Raw genomic sequence first — 25,639 nt, 5'->3', positions numbered from 1 at the left:
ATACTCGTTAGTTGCTTCAATAAGTATAGAAAAATAACTACTATAATGCTTTTCTTTTCTTCAAAGAAAACTGACTTAATTAACCAAGTGAACAGTGGGGTTGAAGCTGAAATATGATTGAAATATGCTGATTCCATCCTTTCCTCATTTCTTGTTAAGACTCTAAAACATACAGTGTTCCTTAGGGCAAGAGCCATGTCTCTTTTTTTTCTCTGAAATGCTTAACAGAGGAGGAACTTCAAAATAACTTTTCAAGTTACAATTCTTCTCAAGTATTTCCTCCATTGTCTTTACACTGACATTTTAGGACTATTTAATTCTACTGCTGTTGGTGATTTTGAGTAATCCAAATAGTAAAGAAACACATGCACGCAAATTCAGGGAAAGTCTGGGATAGAAAGGCACTTGGACCTCTGCAAAAACAAAAGTGCCTTCAATTTTCAGAAGCCTGTGATTTCCCAGCATGGTTAACCATAAACATTAATGCAGGAACAGCTTTAGCCATTAAGCAACACATGCTTAGGGTGGCGAATAGCAAGACTGTAAAATCAATACTCGGTATGAGAGGATCCTGACAGGGAGCAGGAATGTGCCTTCGGCAGTTGTGAGCAAAAGCCATGCTCAGTTGATCCTGAGTAAAAGCAGAAAAAAATCTTTCTCTCTCTCTGAGTCCTTAGAGCAACAAAATCTGCTTCTGTATGTACTGCTGGGATGTGTTGTCCTCAACCTGCATAAGAAGTGGTGAATGCTCCATCCCTGGCAGTGTTCAAGGCCAGGTTAAACAGGGTCTTGGGCAACATGGTCTAAAATGTAAGGTATCCCTGAGCATGACAGGGGCTTGGAATGGAACGAGCTTAATGTCCCTTCCAACCCAAATCAGTCTGTGATTCTTCAAGAAACAAATTATCTTATAAACCTGCATATTCAGCTTCCTTTGACAGTAATCCTGTACAAACTTCTGGAACCTGTATAATGTGGCACATGGAGAATTTCTTCTGAATCACTTGTTTTCTGGAACTCTAATGGTTCATCTCCTAACTCTGACATTACCTTGGCTGACTTTTTCTGTATCAATTTTATTCACACAACCAGCTGTTATTTCTGCTATCCACAAAAACCAACCAAACCAAACCAAAAAACAACAACAAAAAACCCACAAAAAACCAAAACCATAATCACAAGTGGGATTCAACAATCTCATAAAAACCTTTTTATGTGTAACTTGTACAGACAAAAAGAATTGGAAAAATATCTTAAACTCTTTGGGGCCTATCTTGCATAAATCACTCAAATTCTCTATCTCTGAATTTAAATTAGTTTTGTTACTTTGAGCTATACTGGGATGCCTATAGATGCAGATGGTAAAGCATCAAGTGGGGAATGACAAGTCATGAGAATGCTACAGCTGTAGGCATTAGAAACATTAAATACTTATTTCAGTTCTGACAGAAAGCAGTAGAACTTTTTTCTTCTATAGTGACTATAAGTGCAAAACAAGTATCACAGAACTACCATAGCCACAACATATCTATTACTTCCTATCCTTCAGTAAGAGAAAAATAGCAGGAAACGGTTGACATGTTAACAGAGACCCTGGGGACTTGTAAACCTTTAACACAAGTCACTTTATAGAAAATACGGTGGTAAACTTTATACAATAGAACAAGAGAAAATCCCTTGATAAGAGAGTGTCTGTGCCAGCTAACTTCTATTCTCCAAGCAGTGCATGTGAACCAGAAATACCTCTCTGTTTCCTTACATTTTGTAATTGACCACACAGTTCTCACAGTCTCAGTGAATTGCTTCTCATAGAGGCATAATTTAAAGAGGGCAAGACAGTTTGTAGTGAAGCAGAAGAATGTTTCGTTGATCTTTTGCAGAACATGGTGTCAGTTTTAGAAGGCAAGGAAGAAGTTTTTTTGTGTGTATGCATCTGTCTGCGCTTTTTATCTGCTTTCAAAGGTAACAAGACTCACATTACAGCAATTTGTAAGAATCTTTACAAATAACTGTCAAAGATGTGAGCTCTTTCTATATTTGGTTACAGTGCTTGAGGGCAAGTTTTACAGGTTTCATAGACTTGACCTATCCTGTCAACATCGTTTGTTTCCTGTTATTTCAGAGCTATACAAGCATGGTAGGGAAACTGCTGCATCTGCTTCCTTACACCTTGTGATGGCACATCATGATTATATCATTCAGGCAGAAGAAATGAAGAATCCAGTAGCATTTGATTGGTTTTTAATCATTTTGAAGCAAACGAAAGGAAAAAGATCCAAACAGGGTCAATTCTACACATTTGAAAAACAAAAAAATCCTAAGTAGTGAGATTAATTTGAAGGTCTGCTTTTAATGCTTGTGTTATTCACGTTTGAAGTGGAAAAATCTTACATGTGTAGGATTTATGGCTGTAGCACCTGATTTCTGCAATTTTTTACTTGAACTGATTCCTCTAAAGAGAACAGAGGTAGCAATAAAATTTGAGAGGTATTTTAAGCAAAGAGGTTTAAGTATATCCACAATCCCCAGGAAAAGAAGTCAGATTCTGGTTCAGTCCCTGTGCCATTGTTGTAAAAGCAGCTTGCTGCTTCTTAGTTAGCATATGGGCATCTCCCACTTCCCACTTCTATAAATATCTTTTAACTTCAATCCAGTAAGAGCTGAGGTATAAGATCCTTTTCAAGACTGTGGTTTATGTGGCAAAGTTTTGCTGTGTGTTAAATTCATAGTGCCTCTAATTCATATCATCAGCCCTTTGCCAGTGCCTACAACAATGTAGAAAGTTGATGTTCCATAGACTTTTGGAGTATCTCAAATAAGTCTGAAAAGCTTTTACTTATAAAATCTGCATTATATCTTCTCAAAACCTTAGCTGCAGGAAAAGCATAAATTCTCTCTTCTGTATTCCATTCAGTTGTTCTTCTGGATCTCAGCTGGAACATTCAAGTTTTGCATCAATTTGACTGGAAAAACTGGCAAATGTGAAAAGCAATAATTTTAGGTAGACTTCCTGGGTTCAGCTGTAATAGTTATTTGTCTCCTTCTTAGTAGCTGATGCAGTGCTGTGTTTTTGACATTAGTCTGAGAACATCAGTGATAAGACCCATGATTTTAGTTGTTGCTAAATAAGGGTTTCCCTTTTAGTTTTACACTCACTCCTCTTGTTATTTCCCTTATCATTATTATTATTGGTGGTAGTAGCAGTAGTTTTGTATCACAACTTAGTTACTGGACTGTTCTTATCTCAATCCATGTGTTTTACATCCTTTCAATTCTCCTCCCCATCTTTCTGGGAGCAGTGGTTGAGAAGGGTGAGAAGTGAGTGAGTGAGTGGCTGCATGGTTCTGATTTATGGCTGGGCTTAAACCAGAACAGTAGAGGAGAAGCTGCAGTTTGAATTTTCTTGATTTGAAAGATGGCGATCTTATCAATCAGATAAAATATAAGATCAGATATATGAGAAAATGTGTTGATAAAAATATTGCTTGAAACAAATAGTTTTAAAAAGCTGAGTTGTATTTTGTTGCTTATATTATGCCAGGATGAGTAAAGTAGATGCTTTATGAAACTGGCCAAATATATTGCAAAAACTCTGTTTCACTTTTGAACAAGTTTGTGAAACTACTGAAATTTGATTCCAAGTGAAGCAGGAAGTTTAAACACATCAAAAATCTTCCTACTTTAAATTTACTCCTGGTTCAAGTAAAATGGGAAGCATTTCAATTTATAATGGCTTTTGTGAGCAATGGCCCACATCTTCATTTATTTTTTAACATTAGTCAGAATTTTGGTGATTACATTTCTTGACAGAGTTCTTTTAAAGATTCATGTATCTGAGTGCACTGAGAATTATGCAGTTAAAGCAGTGTCCTGCCTCGGATACTCAAAAAAATTAGTAAATGTGTTATATATTACAAGAATGTATTGGTAATTTTTAGACAGGAGCTGGCACAGTAATGTATATTTCTGTGATTTGTGATGTCCTTCTAGGTAATATGACTCTGCCCTTGCTAATATATTCAAATCCATACAAGTGGAGAGATCTTTTGAAGACATATGTAAGGCATCTTTTCAGTAATTTACATGAAACAAACTATTTCATCAAGCTTTCTCATCTAAGATTCTACCAAATTCAGCATCTTTATGAATATTCATCAATACTGGTTAGAGCAAATCCCTGGAAGCTGAAAGTCAAGACAAATGATAATGCAGTTCAAATAAAAACTTCAGTAATCCTGCCTCTTCTGTGCTGTTCATCAAGTGAGTGCTTATAGCTCAGACTCTTTCAGGTTGTCACTTTGGCACCTTTAATGCAGAAGTGAGAGAGTCATCCTATATACAATAAGAAGTCACAGTTGTAATGTCCTGCAATAAGCGTTCTCAGTACCTGTCCTGGGTTCAGCAGTAGCAGCCATTTTTCTCCTTCTTAGTAGCTGGTGCAGTGCTGTGGTTTTCACTTTCAGCCTGGGAACAATACTGATAGCACTGATGTTTTCAGTTGTTTCTAAGTAATGTTTACTCTGACCAATGTTTACTCTGACTTAAGGGTTTTAAAATCTTTACAAAATAGGCATTTAAAAAAAGATGTTTACATTATTTCCAGTAAGGAGAAGATCAATATCATGTGACAGGTACACAAAGTTATTTGATAGCATCTCAGTGCCTTTGAGATTTACTGGATGCCGAAGAACATATGCATACAGAATCATAGAATCATAGAATAGTTAGGATTGGAAAGGACCTCAAGATAATCTAGTTCCAACCCCCCTGCCATGGGCAGGGACACCTCACACTAAACCATATCACCCAAGGCTTCATCCAACCTGGTCTTGCTACCATCACCTGATGCATTTTAATGTCCTCTTACTGGAAGCATCATCTTACTTCACAACTTACTAGCTGTAGAATTATGTTTTGTTGCTATGTGGCAGAGACTTTGGTTTCTCAGTAAGAGCTTTTGCGACAGTAAAAAATGCCGGGCATTACAGACCATGCTTTGAAAGCAGATAATTATTTGTTCTCATCTGCAACAGTTTTTACAAGAGATTCATAAAAATTTAACACAAGTGCCAAGTGATGTTATTGACTTACTTTCCAAGAGATAAAATCCATTACTACTTTATTTTATTGGAATGGACTCAAAATTACAGCTTCAGGCAGGCATGTAAGGCACATTTTTCTCTCAAGCACACTAGCAATCCATGAGAACCCTCTGTAAGCATATCACAAAAGCCATCATATGGCACCTCAGCTACAACCTGCAATCTTGTTATTCCTGCTTCTGCATTCCCTCCACAGCTTGAGTACTGCTCTTCAGATTTAATTGTCATTATGCCTTGACATATGACAGCCATTTCTGAGAGCCATTCCCTTGACAGGAATGGTAACAAATAACAGGCAAATGAAAGGATGGATCAAAGAGAATTTTCTGTAAAAAAAAGGAAGGTACTTCAAGCATTTCACTGACTAGTTGTAGACATGGTGTTTCTAAGACCTCCAGGCTTGGCCTTAGAAAATATCATACATACATCACAATGAACAGAAACTATCTAAGCATATCCCTTGTCACACTAAGGACAAGGAAGAGGAAGACTGTGTGTGCATGCACGAGGGAGTAAACTGTGGACTTACACTTGTGGAGCAAACAGGAAAGCCAACTGTTATGAAGCAAATGAAGAACAGGATTTGCTTCTAAGCAAATCTGTTGGAGGTATAAGCTAAGAAGGATCTGTCATTTAGGGTAGTATTTGACTACTCCTTTGAGTACTAAGTTGATCTATGTGATTGATATTCTGCCTAGGATGTAAGTTTAGAGAGAGATAAAGAATCACTGACTTACCTAGTCACTCCTGCTTGGCAGAAGATCATGTGCCCTTTTCTTTACTACATGTATTTTACTACATGTATATTTTCTAATGTAGGGCTGTGAGAAAAAAAAAAAAAGAAAAAAACAGGAGTAAAACTTCAGTAAGTTCTCTACAGTTTGAATTTTACACAAGTTTCTCCCCTTGTCTGAAAGTATGATGCAACACCTTTGTGCTATTTAAGCTGCTAAACCACAGTCATATTATGTACTAAAAATGCCTAATATCAGAAGGAATATCAATTATTCACACCATACAGTTTCCTGACATTTTCTTTTGGGGGTGTAGCAGACACTATACGTACAAAGGTTAGTAGCAGTCTAATCTAGTAATGCTGTTACAGGGATATGTTACATCGCCAAAAAAAGAAAGCATCGGAGATGGGAGCATCTAGTTGATGGACTATAAAAATATTACACAGCAAGCAACAACGTATAATTCAGTTCATTGGCTGTTTTCCCATAAAATCAAATCCCCTTGAGGTATACGTCGGGCTTCCCCATCTTCCTGCATTACCCACAAGTATATCCGGGTCCTTGAGCAAAAGCAATCCCTTGAGTGGGTTTGCCTTGGCCTGAAACAGGAGTAGCCCAAACTGTCTTCCCTAGCAAATTCTTCATGTGCACTACAGGAAACTTGTCCCCCTCTACAATATGTAAAAGTTCTGACTGGGCTGGGCCAGCCCTGTTAGCAGATCCTCTGGTGTTGACCAACCAGGTGGCCTTTGGTAAATGTGTATCCCAATGCTTGAATGTTCCCCCACCCATTGCTCTCAGTGTAGTTTTTAACAGCCCATTGTACCGTTCAATTTTCCCAGAGGCTGGCGCATGGTAGGGGATGTGATATACCCACTCAATGCCATGTTCTTTGGCCCAAGTGCCTATAAGGTTGTTCCGAAAATGAGTCCCATTGTCTGACTCAATTCTCTCTGGGGTGCCATGTCGCCACAAAATCTGGTTCTCAAGGCCCAGGATAGTGGGGCACAGCATATGTTTCCAGCCATCCTGCGGTTGTTTCCACCATGGTAAGCACATAGCCCTTGGCGGGTTGGGGGGAGTGTGATATAGTCAATTTGCCAGGCCTCCCCATATTTATACTTCAGCCATCGTCCTCCATACCAAAGAGGTTTTAACCATTTAGCTTGTTTAATTGCAGCACATGTCTCACACTCATGAATAACCTGGGCGATAGTGTCCATTGTTAAGTCCACCCCTCGATCACGAGCCCATTTATACGTTGCGTCTCTGCCCTGATGACCTGAAGTATCATGGGCCCACCGGGCCAAAAATAATTCACCTTTATGTTGCCAGTCTAAGTCCATCAGAGCCACTTCAATCTTAGCAGCTTTATCCACTTGTTGGTTATTGTGGTGTTCCTCAGTGGCCCGACACTTAGGTATGTGGGCATCTACATGGCGTACCCTCACCACCAGCTTCTGCACCCGGGCAGCGTTATCTTGCCATAATGCAGTGCTGCCCAGATGGGTTTACCTCTGCGTTGCCAGTTGCTCTGCTTCCATTGCTGCAACCACCCCCACAGGGCATTTGCCACCATCCATGAGTCAGTATAGAGTACTGGCCACCTTTCTCGCTCAGCAATGTCCAGGGCCAGCTGGATGGCTTTCACCTCGGCAAAGTGACTCGATTCACCCTCTCCTTCAGCAGTTTCAGCAACTTGTCGCTGAGGACTCCATACAGCTGCCTTCCATCTCCGATGCTTTCCCACAATACGGCAGGACCCATCAGTGAACAAGGCATACTGCTTTTCACTTTCTGACAATTTATTATATGGTGGTGCCTCTTCGGCATGCATCACCTCCTCCTCTGGTGACATTCCAAAATTTTTGCCCTCTGGCCAGTCCATGATGACTTCCAGAATGCCTGGACGACTGGGATTTCCTATCCGAGCTCGTTGTGTAATTAGTGCAGCCCATTTACTCCAAGTAGCATCAGTTGCATGATGTGTACAGGAGACCCTGCCTTTGAACATCCCACCCAGCAATGGCAAGCAGGGTGCCAAAAGGAGCTGTGCTTCAGTGCCAATCACTTCCGAAGCAGCTCGAACACCTTCATAAGCTGCTAATATATATGAAAAGTAATTGGTAAAATCCTGAAACCGTGAGATCTAGAGAAAAACTGTGAGAGCGAATAAAACAGCATTGTGACAAATGACTATAAATCCTGTCAGATTTGTTGTTATTTCGTGGGTTTGTGCCCCACGTTGTGCGCCAAAAACTGTCGTGGTTTAAACTAAGTCTCCACAGTTCTCCCTCGGTTTCCCCTCTCCCCCCCTCACCTTCTCACTCCCGGAGGGATGGGAAGGAGAGCCAGAGGAATACAACTCCCACGGATTGAGGTAAAATCAGTCCAGCAATCAAGGTATAACAGAAATCACTAACGGTACCAATAACAAATCAATGTTAGAGGACACAAACAGGGAGAGAGAATACGATACCACCTGCCGCCACAAGGCCAGCCCAGAAGAGAGAGAGCTCCCCTGCCGCGGCCAGGTGGAGGGGAGAAAACACCGATACGATGTAGGTTCACAAAATGCTCCATTTATTGATTACAAGGCTGCTCTTAATATACTGTCTTACACACGATCACGCATTACTTGATTGGCTGCTTCGCTTTGCCCACGAGGGATACACGCTCCTCTTTACCTCTCCTGATTGGTTTCACACCTTCGCTTCAGCTTAGCATTGCATCATGCTTCTGCAATTACTGGCATCCTGTTATTGCATTCCTGTTTTGCTGATCTTGACACTTCTTCTTCTTTTAACTTGGGGTCAGAACTTCACTTTCTCACAGCTTGCTGTAGGCCTGTTCAAGTGCCCATGCTCGACCCCCAACATCTCCCCCTCTTTTTTCAAATAAAGCGTTAGTCATCTGCTGCACGCGTTGCATAATACATTGTAACAAACAAGGTCCAAAAAACAAAATTAACAACATAATCATTATTGGTCCGCTAAACATCATGATTAAACTCCTTAACCAACTTCTTATTCCTAATCATTTTAACCAAGAGTCTATAGGATTTGTTTCTACAGTAAGTTCTTTCATATTTTCTTTAACTTCTTGTGAATAGATTCAGAATGATCAGAAAGATTCATACAACACATGCCCAGAAGCATTCTAATGCAAAGGGGATGTGAAGCAGCTGCAGAAGTAAACTGTACAGTGTTAACAGTCAAGGAGTTACACTCCCCCCTTTTTTTTTTTTTTTTTTTTTGATCAGACAGAAAGCCATTAATTGCAAAGCATTAACTCCTTGTATACTATTGCTTACACACACCTACAGCAATTTGGCATATCATGATTGGATACTTGTCTTGAAGACCCTTAGTGACTAACATGTAATTGGTTAAGCACAGGTGTGAGAACTTGACCTCGAACGCTTGCCAACAGTCCACAGTTCTCATAACTCAGTGAATTACAGCTTCTTCTTATCTTGCTTGCTTAGGCTTCCTCAGGCCTCCCACGGCCTTGCTGTATCCCTCAGAGTTATTCAGACCTCATGTACCAAATATTCATTTTCCTGTGAGAACACTGTCTCCACATCTCCCCCTTTTTAGTTTTACTAAAGGTTTTTTACAATTTGGTATGTCTGCTCTATCACTGCTTGACTTGTGTAACATAACAACCCACTACTCTAGGTAGCATTATTTCAGTAAGATTAGTCTGATTTGAAGTCACTTGAACCCTTATAACATGTGGCATACCAGTGAATCCTACACAGTATGTAACAGGATGGAATAATTGGGATTACAAAGATTTTACACAGATTTCTATCATTGCTGTTTCTTTATGTTGTTGAGTTCTGGGGATTTGTGTATTTCTCTGGCAGTCAGTATGGCTCTGTTGATAGCTTTACACAGCTGGGCCTGCCCTTTTCCCCCTGGATGGCTCTCTGATAACAGCGGAGGCCATCCCTCACATCAAGGTCTGGCATGGCATGTGTCTCCACCGCTCTACACCTGCTGGGTTGCAGCCAGCAGCGGAGCTAAAGGTTCTTCTTGGTTGCAGACACAGAGGCCAACCCAGTCTTGCCCTTGACTGTGGTAGCAGGCATTTGGTCAATCTCATTCCTTGCACCTTGTTGTCAATGCAGAGTTTCACCTGCTTAACCCAGTAACAAGTCACTACTATAGCAAAGCACACACAGATTTACATTAGCAGAGTAACTATTACAGAGTGCATCAGCATGTTGAAGATGCTGATGACAACGAGGGACTAACCAAAGAAACTTCTTACCAGTGGAGTTCTCCCACCCTCTTAATTTGTTCCATTACCTGCTTTATAACACTACCATCATATTAGAATCTTTCTAGCTTTTACCTTAGCATTTTATAGCAGCTACTGCAAATCTGCATGCTCTAACATCTCTTTCACAAGTGACAATTCCATACAATACAAAGTATTGTTTCTTGTTAGCAACTGGCTAGTAAATACAGGTGGTTTTATATGCAAAATCACAACCTCTAATAATAGCTACTTTACAAGCATGTATATTCAAGCTGTTAATTTTCAGTTGCCCTCAAGTGATTTTTTTGTTTGTTTGTTTTGTTTGTTTGTTTGTTTGTTTTGGATTACATATGCATATTGTCTGGAAAACAAGCTTGAAGCAATATACATCAAAACTACAGTCATTAATAACAGCTAGAATGTGTTATCATTACCCATTTTTTTTTTTTCCAAAGTCGCTCACCCTGCTTTGCACAGCTAAACCCACCGGCCTATCGGCAACCGCACTTTTGCATTAACCTTTTCTTGCCCGAAAGGTTAAACTGCTACCTGTTAAAACTTTTACATGAACCTGACAACAAAAAATATACAGAACACTGTCTGCCTTCATCACAAACACACACACACACAGACACGCATGGGATCCCACAAGCACACTCCATACAACTACAATATTTGAAACACAAAATCCAGACAATCATTGTTCCCACTACACAGTCCCACATACAGGACGTGGCACAAGGACCCTGTAAAGACTATCAGGAAACCAGCTCCGAGAAGCATCATCACAGTGTGGGGTGGCAGGCTCAACCTTAGCAGGCGTCCCCGCAAAGGCTCTGCCTCCTTCACATCGCATGAGGCTTGGGCTTTTATACTGACTAAAATGCACACTCGTTCCGACACAGGTGGCCAGCCTATGTTGGAAGAAGTGCCAGCAATATCTATAATGGTCTGGAAGGGTCGATAGAAACATGGACATACTTATATTTACCAACTTCTAGTATATGAGTATCACAGAGAGACTGTATCAAAGGAGTTGTATATGGGGTCCCAACTCCATGGTCTGACACATTCTGCCCGTTACCCCTGATAAGAGCATACAAGAGACCTTCCCATCTCGGGTGGGAAGCACACACACCATGGGAAACCGTGCAAGACATCCACATCCCCCACCCATCTCACTTCTCCCTTTACAGCTACCCATTTATCATGAGGATATGGGGGATATAAATCAGGCTTCGTTTCCGGATGAATAGGCTCCAGGTCAAAAGCACCATCCAGGTCAGCATCGGAATTATCAGGCGTCAGAATCTCAGGAGCAGCAACAGCAAACTGATGAACATGCACAGGCTCCTTCTCAGGGTCAATAGGGCTCAGGTCGAAAGGATCATCTTCATCCCCGACATCAATCTTCGCTGCAGCAGCGGCAACCAGTGGAGGTTCGAGGGGGGGGGGGGGGGGGGGGGGGCACTGGTTTCCATGATCTCATTTTTTTTTTTTGACTTTAACGTCTCTAAAACAGTTCTCCAAATGACTAACAAACTTTTCACAGCATCATTGCCTTTCGTGGCTGCATTCCACAGCTTAACTCCTGCCCCATTCCACAAGGAGATCTCAAATCCGGTAGACTCATAAATCTCTGGGTAACGTGTCTTCGACCATTTCAACATTAACTTTAGGTCTGTCTCTTTAAGGGTTGCTCCCTTCACCTTAAGAAGGACTGAAAACATCCATAAATCAGGGGCTTCTTCCTTAGTAATTTTCTCCCAAGTCTCGAGATTAAAAGCTTCACCGACTCCCACAATTCTTCCCCTATCTTACGCCATTGATCTTTGGAGAATAACTGTCCCGTATTTTCTAACAACCCCCTTCGTCGGCACCAAAATAAAAAGTCCACAAGTTCCTGTCGGGGTATTGAGTACCCTGTTTTCTTTGCTACGCATAGCAATCCTTCTATCGTAGCCTTTTCTATCGCTGATACAGTGAAACCCATCCCGAACCAGACCGCAGTCTGCCTGACTCACCGGTCAGCCGTGGCCACGTAATTTGAGCTCTTTTCCTGCCTCTCTCGGACAGCCTGCCTCTCTCGGGCAGCCGGGATCTCCACCTTCTCTCGTCCGCGGTCTCTCTCTCTCCTGGTATCACGTCGGGGTCACCAGAATGCCGCGGCCAGGTGGAGGGGAGAAAACACCGATACGATGTAGGTTCACAAAATGCTCTGTTTATTGATTACAAGGCTGCTCTTAATATACTGTCTTACACGCGATCACGCATTACTTGATTGGCTGCTTCGCTTTGCCCACGAGGGATACACGCTCCCCTTTACCTCTCCTGATTGGTTTCACACCTTCGCTTCAGCTTAGCGTTACATCATGCTTCTGCAATTACTGGCATCCTGTTATTGCATTCCTGTTTTGCTGATCTTGACACTTCTTCTTCTTTTAACCTGGGGTCAGAACTTCACTTTCTCACAGCTTGCTGTAGGCCTGTTCAAGCGCCCATGCTCGACCCCCAACACTCCCCAAACCCAGCCCGGAGTGTTAACCCCTTCCTTTCTGGCCAGCTCCCAGTCCCCTCCCCGAGCAGGACGTGCTGTGGTATGGAATACCTCCCCGACTAGCCCAGACCAGGCACCCTATCTCTCCCTCCTCCCTGGCAGAGCATGAGCTACTGCTGAACCCATGACACTGGCCCTGACTTCCCTCTAACCATCGTCCCAACAGAGAATGAACTTTGATAGAACCAGGTGAGTGCTGCAGTAATGATCAACATCAGCAGGCAACAATCCAGCACTGCACACAGACTCTCCTGCTACAAAAGACTATTACAAACTTAACATCATGGACCAAATGGACTCAATTGCATTATAGGGATTGGTCCATGTATTAAGACATGATTTCTTTCTATCTGTCTGGGTGTATGCAGATGTATATATATATATGTATATGATGGTATATTGAAAATGTGGGATCTGAGCATGACGTGAATGGTATGGAATAAGGGGTGGATAATGTCATGGGTTGAGCAGTAGCTCATGCTCTGCCAGGGAGGAGGGAGAGATAGGGCGCCTGGCCTGGGCTAGTCAGGGAGGTATTCCATACCACAGCACGTCCTGCTCGGGGAGGGGACTGGAAACTGGTTGGAAGGGAAGAGGTTAAATCTCCTCCAGGCTGGGCTGGGAGGGGAAACTGGAAGCTGGCCAGGGGGGGAGGGGTTAGCTCTCTCTTCCGGGCTGGCCTCGTGGCGGCGGGTGGTATCGTATTCTCTCTCCCTGTTTATTTCCTCTAACATTGATTTGTTAGTGGTAGCAGTAGTGATTTGTGTTATACCTTAATTGCTGGACTGATTTTACCTCAATCTGTGGGAGTTGTATTCCTCTGGCTCTCCTCCCCATCCCTCCGGGAGTGGGAAGGTGGGGGGGGGGGGGGGGGGGGGGGGAACTGTGCAGATTTACTTTAAACCACGACAATCATTAAGGAGAGACATACAGGCACTGAAACGTGGGCAACATGGGAAAGAAAAACCAAAGTGATACCAAGAATACTTTAAAAGTTTCTATACGTGAAGACCACCTAGTGAGTAAAAACCCCGCAGCACATCAGTACATTTGAATTCTTCCCATTATTTCATTATTCTTCTCAATATTTCAAGTGCTTTCTTCTCCCATCCCCACTGATTTCCAAAATGCTTTCTTTTTACCTGCTTCATATACTTCCTTCATTTTGACTTGTGAGCTGGTGGGAAGGGTGAGATTGACAGATACAGTGACAGAAGCCTGTATTAGTTTTTCAAATATGCTCAGTATGGCCTGTAACAGGACAAACATTCTCCTTGCTACTGCTGCCAGTTTGTTCCTTGTGAGCTGCAGACAAATCAACTCTTTTAGTAAGTCCATTTGACAAGTTAATCTTTTCAACTACAGCTAAGGGAGGCAGAGTGTTTACAGTAAATATGGTAATAACTTGTGGTTTCTGGATTCAGTTAGAATAAAAACTATATATCAAGAGATAACAAGGTCAATACAGACTGAGATTAAATGTATGAAAGCAACAGTCATTCCCCTAGATTCAAAAGTGATCTTCACTCTCATCAAGAACATAGTGCAAAACCCAATGTGTGCCCCTAGAGCATGACAAGATATACTGTGATGAGCAATCCTTATTAATATCAGAATTGCAGAATCATAGAATCAATTAGGATGGAAAAAAAGCCTTTAAGATCATAGAGTCTAAACACTAACACAGCACTGCCAAGTCCACCACTGAACCATTTCCCTTAGTGCCATATCTACATCTCATTTAAATATCTCCAGGGATGGTGACTCAACCACAGCTGAATACAGAATTCCAGATGCAGCCTCGTCAGTGCCCGGTACAGTGGGACAATCACTGCCCTGGCCCTGCTGGCTAGACTACTGCTGATATAGGCCAGGACGCTGTTGGCTTCTTGGCTGCTTGGGCACAAGCTACTCATGGTCAGCTCCATCAATCAGCACCACCAGGTCCTTTTCCATGAGCAGCTTTCCAGCCACTCTGCCCCAAACCTGAAACATTGCATGGGGTTGTTGTGACCCAAATGCAGAACCCAGCACTTTGCCTTATTGAACTTCATTCCATAGGCCACAGCCCATCGATCCACTCCATCCAGACCCTTCTGCAGAGCCTCCTACCCTCCAGCTGAACCACACTCTCAACCCAACCTGGTGTCATTCACAAACTTACTGAGGGTTCCCTCAATACCCCCCATCCAGGGCACTGATAAAGTTACTGAATAGAACTGGGATCCCAGTACTGAGCCCTGGGGGACATCACCTGTGGTGTTCCAGCCACCAACTGGATTTAACTCTATTCATCACAACCGTTTGGCACTAGCCATCCAGACAGATTTTACCCATCAAAGAGCACACCCACTTTTAGCTTCTCTAAAAGCAGACTACGATGATTCTTCAGAAGGAAGAGGTAGAATCTGGACTGGTGTCGTGGTTTAAAACCAAATCCGCACAGTTCGTTCACTCACTCCCCCCCCTTGCTCCCCCAACTCCCAGAGAGTTAGGAAGGAGAATCCAAAGAATGTGGCCCCCACGGATTGAGATAAGAACGGTTTAATTGCTAAGGTATAACACAAATCATTACTGCTACTACTACTACAAATAATAATGATAAAGCAAACAACAAGCAAAGCGAATACGACACCTCACAAGCCACCGACCCATAACTCACCCCACCCTGCCCGACCAAGCACCGACCGGTACCTCCTTCATTCCCCCCAGAGCTCCAGCCCTTCTGGGTTCCTCCTGGTTACATCCTGGGCATCACGTGCTATGGTATGGAATACCTCTTTGGCTAGCCTGGGTCAAGTGTCCTGTCTCTCCTTCCTCCCAGCCTCCCCTCCTCCCTGGCAGAGCATGAGCTCAGAAAAAGGCCTTGGAAAAACCAAACATTTGAGCAGTAATTCAAAACATCAGCAAGTGTTCTCAGCCTGGAAGTCAAAACACAGCACTGCACCAGCTACCAAGAAGGAGAAAAATGACTGCTACTGCTCTAACCAGGACAACTGGAAAATACAAGGTTGAAATTAAAGTGACATGACATAATAAAAAAGATGCAATTGTTTACCAGACTTCAATTTCCAGCAGCTATGATACCATTGGTTTAGAGATCATCCAAAATTGTTCAGAAGTATTGAAATTAAACCCTAGTCCTGAATGACAAATACAGTATAAGGCTGGCTAATACCTCTTTTTATTTAATTCAGACTGTCACCAGTAAGGCTGATTTCCCTGCCCTGCTCTCTCTTTGCAATAAGGCTTAATTAATGCTGACAGCAATTACACAGAAAGAAGGTTTTCACCAGGCTCAATGCAATTCTTAGAATGGATAAGTTGTTTAATAAATATATTATGACAATTACAGAGGAGGCTGATTCTGAAATATGGCCTGTCTCAGGTGAAAGCTATGACATTTTAAATACTTTCAGAGCTGTACCATAAGAGATTCTTGTTTGAAATTCTTTCCCTTGCCTGTATCCAGACTAAAGCTTTTACATTCTCGTTCATAAGCTATAATATGAGGTGGTATGTCCTGTGGTGGGCACTGCGATATCTTTATTCTCTTTGTGGATTCCTCCATTCCCAGGAAATTCACAAGTGACCACTTACGTTTCCAGGCACTTTTTACCACCAGAGACACTGATCTCATACAGGATCTAGTGAAGCCTTCATGGGGAAGACAGAAGATTTTCTTTACTGTGATTTTTTTAAATTCTCAGATGTTATACCTATTTTGTCACTAGTCTTTTAATCTGGATGCTTTATCATGGCAGCAATACAATAATCATGAGGAACATTCTGTAATTCACCAGAACTGTTTTCAGGCACATTTTTGTATATTTACATATATAAATAAGACTGCCCACCTTTTTTGAAAAATACCTGTAGTTTTGTACATTCAAATTATTATACACATATAATATTTACATATGTGTGGGAATGTATAATGCATATGTGCATGTATAATAATTGCATATGTGCATGTATAATAATTACATATGTGTGGGCAACATTCACATATACGTCTATTGGATTCTTCTTATCTGCATCTTAGAGCATTTAAATTAGGCACATGATCTGCACTGATTCTCTAAACTATTGTATCTTTCCTTTATATAAAATATTATCACTACTATAGAGAGAGTCTTTAATTGCTGAGCCTTAAGTACATTTGATGGCTAGCAGGAAAAAACACACTGTGGAAAGACGGATATAGTGAAGCCTGAGGAACTGCTGGAGGCTAAGGTATCATTAATCAGCATGTACTATAATAGAAATATTAAGTAATAAACCTGGCCGACCTTCACTTTACAATTTACACAATTCCATCTGACAGGAACTTTCTGGTGTGGCTGGCAAGGTGACTGATTCATTTTAAGAGACAAAACCTGAGCTCCTGATTTAGAGCTGTATTGAATTGAAGTTTTATGTTATCAAACAAAGGGAACAGGTAGGAGTAAGAATTCACTTTTATAGTTAACTGAGACGTGGCTGACATTGCTTAAAAACATAAATTATACAAGTCATTAGAAAAAACAGTGGGAGGCTTATTACTGGAATGCTCAAGCAACTCAAGTAGCAAAAATTGATAGCAAAGATAAAATAGCAACTAAACAAAGAAACTGAAAGCAATGAGCAATGTCAGAAATAGGAAAAGTTTTCCACAGTTAAAGAGGCTGAAGTCAAGAAAACCTCATTAATTGTATTAGGCTTCCTAGCAGTTTGAGAAATTTCACCGAAGAAGCTATTCCCCATGTAATGTACATCCAAACAAGAAAGAAAATCCAGTCCAAACTGTTCAGAGGAAATATTTGCAAGGAGAAATGATCTGCTTGAAGATAATGTTTAGAATAAGTTTAATAAGCTTTTTTAAATCTATGCTTTCTGAAAACTATTTTAAATTCTTACAGTAGAATTTTAAGAATACTTTTCACTTGTAACAAAGTGTTTCTTGTAACAGAAATTTAAAATCTAATGAATTAGAGAAATTCTGATTTATGACAGCATCTATTTATCAGGGCCCATTTTCATATCCCTGATTTCCTTAAACGCCTCTGTAACTTCTGACTGCAGTGGTGTTTTTCTTTTCCTACATCAATTAAGCGGGAGGAAAGGCAAGTTCTGTATGTGACTGAAACTGTCAATATAGACAGGTTTCAAAAAACTTAAGCAATACCCACATGAGTATGTGTGTGTATAGACCGATATAGTCATACAATATATATAGCTGTGCATTACTTCTAAATGTATTTCACTTTTCCATGCTGCCCCTTTACTGCATAAACAAAGGTTAGGCATATACATACACCTGAATTTTCCACTGTTATTTGCCCAGATTGCTGTCCGGAACTGAACCAAGCATCTCAGTGTATATCCTTTGTTATGGCACCAGTAGACACCTCAGTAGCAGGCATTTTGGAAAAGTCCCTCCACACAGCCTCTCCTAATGACCTAAAGCCTAAAACCAAGCAGTCAAGGGAATTTGTGTTGTATGTTAAACCTTTAATACAAGCCAAATGCTGTGTCAGCACCAATTCTAGTTACTCTCTTTGATGCTATGAAATACACATGGTGACACTTCAGTCCCACAGAATCATAGAATAGTTAGGAATGGACAGGAACTTAGGATCATCTAGTTCCAACCCCTCTGACATGGGCAGGGACACCTCACACTGAACCATATCACCCAAGGCTTCACCCAACCTGGCCTTGAACACTGCAAGGGATGGAGGATTCACAACCTCCCTGGGCAACCCATTCCAGTACCTCACCACCCTCAAAGTAAAGAATTTCTTCCTCTGCTTCCTCTGCTGTTTAAGTTTCAACCCATTACCCCTGGTCCTATCACTACAGTCCCTAATGAATAGTCCCTCACCAGCATCCCCATAGGCCCCCTTCAGATACTAGAAGGCTGCTATGAGGTCTCCACGCAGCCTTCTCTTCTCCAGGCTGAACAGACCCAACTTTCTCGGCCTGTCTTCATCTGGGAGGTGCTCCAGTCCCCTGATCATCCTCATGGCCCTCCTCTGCACTTGTTCTAACAGTTCCATGTCCTTTTTCTGTTGAGGACACCAGAACTACACACAATACTCCAAATGAGGTCCCACAAGAGCAGTGTAAAGGGACAGGATCACCTCCTTTGACCTGCTGGTCATGCTCCTTTTGATGCAGCCCAGAATAGGGTTGGCTTTCTGGGCTGTGAGTGCACACTGCTGGCTCACGTTCATTTTCTCATTGACTAACACCCCCAAGTCCTTCTCCACAGGACTACCATGAATTTCCTTTTTGCCTAACCTGTAGCTGTGCCTGGGATTGCTCAAACCCAGGTGTAGGACCTCACACTTGGCATGGTTAAACTTCATGAGGTTGGCATAAGCCCACCTCACAAGTGTGTCAAGGTCCCTCTGGATGGCATTCCTTCCCTCTAGCATATCAACAGAACCACAAAGCTTGGTGTCATCGATAAACTTCCTGAGGGCGCACTCAATCCCACTGTCCATGTCAGCGACAAAGATGTTGAACAAGACCGGTCCCAACATTGATCCCTGAGGGAGAGCACTCGTTACTGATCTCCAGCCAGACGTTGAACCGTTGACCACAACTCTTCGTGTGCGACCATCCAGCCAGTTCTTTATCCCCCGAGTGGTCCACCTATCAAATTGATGACACTCCAATTTAGAGACAAGGATGTCATGTGGGACAGTGTCGAACGCTTTGCACAAATCCAGGTAGATGACATCAACTGCTCCACCCCTGTCCATCACTTTTGTAGCCCCATCATAGAAGGCCACCACATTGGTCAGGCAGGATTTTCCCCTAGTAAAGCCATGCTGGCTGTCACCAAGCACCTTGTTGTTTTTCATGTGCCCTAGCATGCCTTCCGAGAGAATCTGCTCCCAGATTTTGCCAGGCACAGAGGTGAGACTGACTGGTCTGTAATTCCCTGAGTCATCCATTTTCCCCTTCTTGAAAATGGGGTGATATTTCCCTTTTTTCAGTCATCAGGAACTTCACCTGGCTGCCATGATTTTTCAAATATGATGGCCAGGGGCTTTACAACTTCATTTGCCAGCTCCTTCAGGACCCTGTCATGGTTTAAAACCAAACCCGCACAGTTCGTTCACTCCTCCCCCCCTTGCTTCCCCAACCCCTGGAGAGTTGGGAAGTAGAATCCAAGGAATGCAGCCCCCACAGTTTGAGATAAGAACGATTTAATTTCTAAGGTATAAGACAAATCATTACTGCTACTACTACTACAAATAATAATGATAAAGCCAATAACAAGTGAAGAGAATACAACATCTCACCAGCCACTGACCCATAACTCACCCCACCCTGCCTGGCCGAGCACCGACCGGTACCTCCTTCATTCCCCTCCAGAGCTCCAGCCCTTCTGGGTTCCTCCTGGTTACATTCTGGGCATCACGTGCTATGGTATAGAATACCTCTTTGGCTAGCCTGGGTCAAGTGTCCTGTCCCTCCTTCCTCCCGGGCTCCCCTCCACCCTGGCAGAGCGTGAGCTCAGAAAAAGGCCTTGAACAAACCAAACACCCGAGCAGTAACTCAAAACATACTTGCTATCAGCAGCCGTTCTCAGCCTGGAAGTCAAAACACAGCACTGCACCAGCTACCAAGAAGGAGAAAAAATGACTGCTACTGCTAAAACCAGGACAGACCCATGGATGGATTTCATCAGGTCACATGGACTTGTGTACCTTCAGGTTCTTAAGATGGTCTCGAACCAGATCCTCTCCTACAGTGGGCCCAAGGTCTAGGTTTTCACAGTCCCTGTGTCTGCCTTCCAAGACTCGGGTGCTGCGGTCAGAGCCTTTGCCAGTGAAGACCGTGGCAAAGAAGCCATTCAGAACCTCAGCCTTCTCCAAGTCCTGTGTAGCCAGTTCTCCCAAAAGCTTCCGGAGGGAGCCTAATTGTCCTTAGTCTGTTTTTTAGCCGCTACATACCTATAAAATCCCTTCCTATTACCTTTAACATCCTTTGCCAAGTTTAGCTCCAATTGGGCCTTAGCTTTCCTAACTTGGTCCCTAACTACCCTGACAACATCCCTCTATTCATCCCAGGCTGCCTGGCCTTGCTTCCACCTTTTATAACCTCTTTTTTCTTGTGAATTTTTCTCAGCAGCTCCTTATCCATACAAGGGGGTCTCCTGGCCCTCCTGCTGCACTTCCTTCTAGTTGGGATGCAACACTCCTGAGCTTGTAGCAGGTGATCCTTGAATGTTAACCAAGAGTCTTGGCCCCCCCTGCCCTCTAGGGCTATATCCCATGGAACCTTGCTAAGCAGGTTCCTGAAGAGGCCAAAGTCTGCTCTCTTGAAATCCAGGGCAGTGATCTTGCTGCACGCTCTTCTCACTGTCCTGAGGACCTTGAATTCGACCATCTCGTGATCAGTGCATCCAAGACTTCCCTGGAGAGTCACATTTCCAACGAGCCCTTCCCTGTTGGTGAGCACGAGGTCAAGCAGGGCACCTCTCCTCGCCGGCTCCTCTATTGCTTGCAGAAGGAATTTGTCTTCCAAACAATCAAGAAACTTCCTCGATTGCTTGTGCCATGCTGTACCGTCGCCCCAACAGATGTCAGGGTGGTTGAAGTCCCCCAAAAGAACAAGGGCCTGTGAGTGTGAGAATTTTCCTATTTGTCTGTAGAGTTCTTCATCCACAGGTTCCTCTTGATCAGGCGGTCTGTAACAGATCCCCACAGTAATGTGTCCCATCACCGATTTCCCCTCAACCCTGACCCACAAACTTTCTGTTAACTGATCACCTGTCCCCAGACAGAGTTCCATACTCTCTAGCCTATCCCTAACATAAAGGGCAACTCCCCCTCCCCTCCTACGGGGCCTGTCTTTTCTAAAAAGCCTATAACCTTCCATTCCAACACTCCAGTCAAAGGAGCCATCCCACCATGTTTCTGTGATGCCTATTATATCATAGCACCATAGATGTGCCCACATCTCTAATTCCTCTTGTTTATTCCCCATACTACAGGCATTTGTATAGAGGCATCTGATCCGAGCTCCAAATGAAGCCACCTCAGTGGCTGGAGCAGCTAGAATATTACTGCATTGCTCAGAGTATTTATTCTAGGTGCTGGCAACTGACTGGGTGTGTTGGGATGGAATGATGCTCCCCTCCCCCAACACAACTAGTTTGAAGTATCCTTTACAAGTCTGGCAAGTCTCCCAGCAAAGCCACTCTACCCTTTCTTTATCAGAGCAGTTCCACCAGCCCCCACTAGGCCTGACCTACAAATGTGGGCTCCATGTCCAAGACACCCAAACCCTTGACTATGACACCACCCTTTTACCATTTATTAACCTGTCCAGTCCTCCTTGCCTTTGGAAGGTCCTCCCCTGTGTCCTGGAGAATTGTCGAAAAGACAGTCTGAGCTCCAGAGCCCCTGACCACCTCTCCCAGAGCTCTGTAGTCCTTCTTTATACTCCTCAGGCTACTATTATCTATATCCCTAGCACCCACATGTATCACTAGAAGGGGGTAATAGCCCGTGGGACTTACTAGAGCAGGCAGCCTCTCCACAACATCCCTGATCCGTGCCCCAGGTAGGCAACACACCTCCCTTGCGACTGGGTCAGGCAGACAGATGAGCGCTTCTGTCCCTTTCAAGGCAGAGTCCCCTACTACTAACACCCGCCGCTTTTTCCTGGTGGCACCAGTAGAGATCTTCTGTACCAGTGTACCAGCCAACTGTTTCTGATGCAAGTGCATTTCGTCATCAGCCCCCTGCAAGACAGCAAAGCAGTTCTGGGTGGGTACAGTAGATTTAGGAGGAAGCCCCTTGCTTTTAATTGCTCTCTTCCTCCTTTTGTTGGTTTTTTTTGGTTACTAATTCCCAGCTTCTCTGATCAACAGCCTCCTTCTCTCCTCCATGAGTTAGAGGGGAATCTTGAGGCCCCTGTGCTGTTTGGTCCTGGAGCAAGAAGTCCTGCTTCCTCTCAGCTTCCCTGACATCTTGAAGCTCATTGATAGCATCCCGTAGCTCAGCCACCTGCTGGAGGAGGACCTCCATCAGGGAGCAGCGATCGCAGCCCTGCCCATTCTGCCCCTTTCCCTCACAAGAGCAGTGCAGGCACTCTCTACACTCCAAGCTCTGCACTGCAGCCTCCCCAGTTTCCGGCTTTGTCTGGGTGCCTACGCTGGTCACCACCAGGGCGGCCAGGGCAGAGCTCCCAGACCGGACCCGGCAAGTGCTCACCATCCCGCTCGCCTGTCCACGCGAACTGCCGCGCAAACTGCCTTGACCCGCTCTGTTTGCCCACTCTGTTCGCCACGCTCCTGGTCACCGCGCTCCCTGGGTAGATTTTTACCATCATGTTTATAATTTCAGCATTGCCTATGGGGATTATAAAAATAGTTTTGCCTGTGTAATTCTAGTGGCAAGGCTAAAATAATAGCCCTGAACTCTGAAATTGATCTCAGAAGGTAAAACAATAATGGGCTATCATTCACTCTTTTCTTATCTGGATACATTAAATAGCATAATTCACAGTATGTAGATGCTGAGTGAGAAAGAAAGGGGGAAGTTCACTCAGTGTGACTGAAAATTCAAACACAAGGAACTGAATACAAAATTACCATCCTACACCATGCTCCTCCCTGATTTGAAAATTGCTGAACAAGTTAAATCCCAATGAGCCAGGGAATGCAGAGGATCCCTGGGGTGGCAGTGTAAGGGACAGGAGATGATGGTCTTGAGCTGACCTGCTATGCTACTCGTTGTCCCATGATCAAGTGAAAGCTGGTCAGGGCCGGTATCAGCTTCCACCCCCCTCAAAGCCATGACATTAGGATACAAAGAATCCCAGCCTGGTTTGGCTTGGAAGGGGCCTTAAAGCTCATCCAATTCCAGCACCCTGCCATGGACTGGGACACCTTCCACGAGACCAGGTTGTTCCAAGCCCCATCCAACCTGGCCTTGAATACTGCCAGGGATGGAGCAGCCACAGCTTTTCTGGGCAACCTGCACCAGTGCCTCAGCACCCTCACGGGGAAGAACTTCTGCCTAAGAGCTCATCTCCCCTCTGTAAGTTAACTCAACATGACAACAAGTACACAACAGGAGAAATTCCTATCATGACATTGTGCTGTGAAAATTACAGAAAAGCCTAAAAGCTAGACAGGATTTCCTTTTTTAATATAAAATAAAGATTTTTTAACTATTTTTAAAAGCCAGTAAATGTTTTGATATCTCTTTATTATTTTCTCTATTTGGAAAACAGTAATTGCAGATGTATTTTCAATATTGTGTAATATAGTACTGACAAGAAGGAGACCTCATAGCCGCCTTCCAGTATCTGAAGGGGGGCTATAGGGATGCTGGGGATGAACTCTTCATTAGGGACTGTGGTGACAGGACAAGGGGTAATGGGTTAAAACTTTAACAGGGGAAGTTTAGATTGGATATAAGGAAGAAATTCTTTACTGTTAGGGTGGTGAGGCACTGGAATGGGTTGCCCAGGGAGATTGTGAATTCTCCATCCCTGGCAATGTTCAAGACCATGCTGGATGATTGGCTGGCATGCTTTAGTGTGAGGTGTCCCTGCCCATGTCAGGGGGGTTGGAACTAGATGATCTTAAGGTCCTTTCTAACCCTAAGTTTTCAATAATTCTATAATATGGAAAATTTGAGGTAATCCTTCTTTATGATTTTGGCTTTTGAGCAAGGGAAATCAGAAATCAGTTACAGCAACTTTTCATTAACAAAGTATATAACTCTGAAATACAGGCAAAATAGATATTTGCACAATACCTAGTGATTTACAGATTTAGCTATTATATTAATAGCTAAAAATTGACAAAAGATAACATATGGCATATTTATTTCATGCCAGTGTACAGCTGGAACTTCAGCACTTTTCACACAAAGGACATCTAAGGTAGCTTTTTCCCTCTGTGACAGCTGTGATTTTTAGGAGCAATTTACATTGAAACATAACTGAAACAGCTCTCAGAGGATCTTAAAAATGCCAGTATTCCCTTTTAAAACAGACTTCCTCAACATCTAAGATGAAAGAGTTGTGTCTAGACTAAATATCATTTAAGGCAAAAAAAAGACCATTCTCACCGGGTGCCCTATTAGTAACTATTTTGCATTCTAACAAATCTGTGGCCTCCTAGGATTTCACACTATCACTCTGCAGCACTTCATGGTCACCTGGAGCTTCACTAACATGAACAAGAACAAGAACCAGACCCTCATGGTTTAAAATCACAATTACATGTCACTGAATTTAAAGAAGCAACACTATTACTGTTACAAGCATAGGAGAAAAAAATACCAGTGACATATCCAAGTTCTTTGTGCATCTAATCATGGTGAGCAAGTACCTACACCAGCTAGACTCATTACTGAAGGAAACAGAATTGTGTATCATAGAATTGTCGAATGGTCAGGGTTGGAAAGGACCTTAAGATCATCCAGTTATTGTAACAGAGTTTTAGATCTCAAGACATAATTTAAGAGGAGGATTTGTCTTGCTTTTAGTAAACCTGAGGCCTATATAAAGGATTTCGATGAGTTTTATTAAACACATTTACCTCTTTCAGCCCAAATCTGTACTATGGCATAGTCAGGACATGTGATTTAAATCCTCTGACTGAGAAAATCAACCATGGCAAAGCCATCTTGATTTACTATTGTGTGTCTGGACAGGACACCCCCACAAAACCTCAAATTATCAAATACAAATTTGCTTTGTGAATCCATTCTGGAATGCTTAGACCTGTGGTACGCAGTTACTGATTTAAATTAAAGCAGAAAAGTTTACATGTAAATAAAAACTGAATTAGCTGGGTATTCAGAGGTAACTTCTCTACTCATACAAGTGGTTTTCAGAAAGTGAGAAAGAAAAAAGAATGAGAAAAAGAGGTAAGATACATTATGCCTGCTTTCAAAGTAAAAAACACCTTGGAAGTGTTGAAAAGTCCTGCTTTCCTTTATAATCTTGTG

The sequence above is a fragment of the Melopsittacus undulatus genome, chromosome 8 (assembly GCF_012275295.1).
Source record: "Melopsittacus undulatus isolate bMelUnd1 chromosome 8, bMelUnd1.mat.Z, whole genome shotgun sequence".
NCBI lineage: Eukaryota > Metazoa > Chordata > Aves > Psittaciformes > Psittaculidae > Melopsittacus > Melopsittacus undulatus.
This window is presented reverse-complemented; position numbering follows the sequence as displayed.